Here is a 3172-nt window from a genome sequence, read left to right on the forward strand (position 1 = left end):
TATGTGTACTTTCAGTTCCTTTAAGCTATTTTTAGTTTGATGCCTTTTGCTGTTTGTAGTATTGTTTTGTCAAACAGATTTGTAAATCTATCTTCAGTACAGCTACCTTTTCATGACAGTTGTTTGAATATTTGAAACAGAACAAATGTTGTCACAGGCTTAAAATTTTTACCAAGACATATCAAATATGAGAAACTAAATACATTAAATTTGTACATGGTTAGATGCAGCAAATCAGGGAACTTTAAATTTTAATATTGGTAAGATTTCAAGTTTCTTTACAAAACACTGAAATCTTGCCTGAGGGTGTCTGAGATTTCCTAATTTTACATTTTCTGACAGTGCTTGATTCCCTTACTCACTTTTAACATTTATTTGTAATCAACTTGCACCACTTCAGAAAGCCCTCCTTGAGGTTATTCCTTTAAAATTACAAGATGTTATAAAAAAAAATCACAAGAGTTTCAAAACTGATGCGTGTTTTACCTCACCCTTTGGATAAGGAAATCTCACATGGCTGAAAATATGAACATCCTTGCCGCTAAAGTAAGAGAACATAGTCAACATTCCTTTACCAAAACCAGCAATATTCTTTCAGTGATTCTAAATGCTATTTCGGGCTACAGCTCCAAGTATATGTATTTTAGTTAAAAATATCTGCATTTCAATTTATTTAATTTCTAATTCTAAAGGTTATATCAACCTTATATCTTGTCTCGATTAGGCTCACTTCAATACGGGTAATGTTTCCTGTGTAAACCATGGCATCCTTTGGGCAAAACAAAGATGGGGAAAACGTAGGTGGAAAAATCTTAGGTGAGCAAAATTTAGGTGGGGAATCGTAGTTGGGCAAAATTTATATGGACAAAACCTAAATCGGCACAACTAAGGTGGGGAAACTAAGGTAGGCACACTTTAGGTGGGCAAAACTTAAGTGGACACAATTTAAGTGGTACACTTAGGTGAACAAAATTTATGTGGGCAGAATTTAGGTGGGGAATTTTAGGTAAAAATATCTGGATTTCAATTTATTTGATTTCTAATTCTAAAGGTTATATCATTCTTTTATCTTGTCCCGATTTGGCTCCTTTCAATACGGGTAATGTTTCCTGTCTAAACCATGGCATCCTTTGGGCAAAACAAAGATGGGGAAAACTAAGGTGGGAAAAACTTAGGTGGGCAAAATTTAGGTGGGGAAACTTAGTTGGACAAAATTTATGTAAACAAAACTTAAGTCGGTCCAACTAAGGTGGGGGAAACTTAGGTGGGCAAATTTATATAGGCTAAACGTAGGTGGGCAAGACTTATGTGGAGAAATTTAGGAGGGCAAAATTTAGATGAGGAAACACAGGTGGGCAAAACTTAGGTGGGGAAACTAAGGTAAGCACAATTTAGGTGGGCAAATCGTAAGTGGGCACAACTTAGGCGGACAATTTATGTGGTCAGAACTTAGGTGGGGAACTTTAGGAGGGCAAAGTATGTGTGAGCAATATTTATTTGGGCAAAAATTAAGTGGGCAAAACTTAGTTTGGCAAAATTAAGGTTTGGAAAACCTAATTTATATTTCCTATAAAATGACTTACAAAGTACAACAACTCTATTACTCCCACTACTGAAGAAGACGTCATTGTATACTGAATATATAGACAGATATCATTCTTAAAACAAACATTCCATTGTATGAAGTGTCTGCAGTCCTAATAATAAATGAAGCAATTGCATTGAAAGTGTCTGACGGATTGTCATTACTCACAACTGTCTGGATTTCAGTTTTGTTAACTGGGGACAAACGCTCAGAAACCACTGGAAAAGTAGCAGCTGGACGGCTTCTAATGATGTTGCATGTAATCTGAATATCATCGCCTGCCTCGTATATATCAATTCCTCCAATGTAAGTACCAGTGGGTTTTACTTGTAAAAAATAAGGTACAATTGTATAATACAATTTAATCATGTATGTATATTTATTTTTTAGTAACTTCGACTCTATACGTATAATTGTGTTAAAACAATACAGACATGAATAGTAAAATTATTGGAACACAAAGTACATTTCTCAGTGATTTTTGAGAAGAAATATGAAATTACAAGGAATTTTCAATTTTTGCATTTTAAGCAAAAAACAAGAAAAAAAAACAAAAAACAAAACAAACAAACAAAAACAAAAAACAGGATTCTTTTACAATGATTAGATATAATATGAAATTGTTCTGTGCTTTGTGTTTCTAAAACATAATTATAGCGAGCGCCGCAAAGCGGTGTGAGCACTACGGTTATTACGTGTACTTTCTAAATTTCCCTTAAGGTTCCCCAACATACTAACCAAAAAAAAAAGTCATGTCCCGGAAGTAACAAAAAGTGACGGAGAAAATTCATCATTTCCTTCAATCAGACAAATGAAAAAATATAGGTTAACATTACGTTTTAGTAAAAATAAGTTCATCTTATCTGATAGTTTTCAAGTCTTTTTCTAATTTGTTGTACTTTTTTAAAGAAGTGAATGTTATGTTTGTAAAAACTACGGGAAACACGCGGATGTACGTACGTGTATCTCCGCTGTTCCAATGTTGCTGTTAGTTTAAACATATCTGATTGCTCAAAAATACAAGCAAGGAGATTGGAATCAAGTTATAACAACATTATGGAGGTCCTCTTTCTATTCCATATGAAACCGTGAACGTTTGACAGATACATGGAATGATTTAACACATGAAAATCAAAATGGGGTCATTACCATGTTTTATATTCTAAGCATCATTAAACAAGATGATGAATAGTCAAAACCACTTAAATATGATCCAATATCAATACAATCTTAACCTGTATAAACTGACCAAATCATTAGTTTAAAAATTGTTCAGGTTTCACTGTGCATGCACATTAATTATTACTGAAAACGGGATAATTGCGTACAGTCTTTTTCTCCGCAGTTTCTGTGAACATTCTACTTTTGCGCAGTTTTATATTCGCGATTTTCCCCAAATTAAAGTATAATTATTCACGACAGTTTTATCTTCGCTTTACAGCACTAACCTGGCAAAATAGCAAACACAAAACAGCCGCAAAAATTTCACGGTTCACAAAAAAATGTACATACAGGTAGAACAGGTAGCATTACATGTACACGAAGGCTTACGAATTTCAAAATGTTATTTCAATGTACATTTGTAGT

The sequence above is a fragment of the Perna viridis genome, chromosome 12 (assembly GCF_037379345.1).
Source record: "Perna viridis isolate PV_CMFRI_1.1 ecotype Kerala chromosome 12, ASM3737934v1, whole genome shotgun sequence".
Lineage (NCBI taxonomy): Eukaryota > Metazoa > Mollusca > Bivalvia > Mytilida > Mytilidae > Perna > Perna viridis.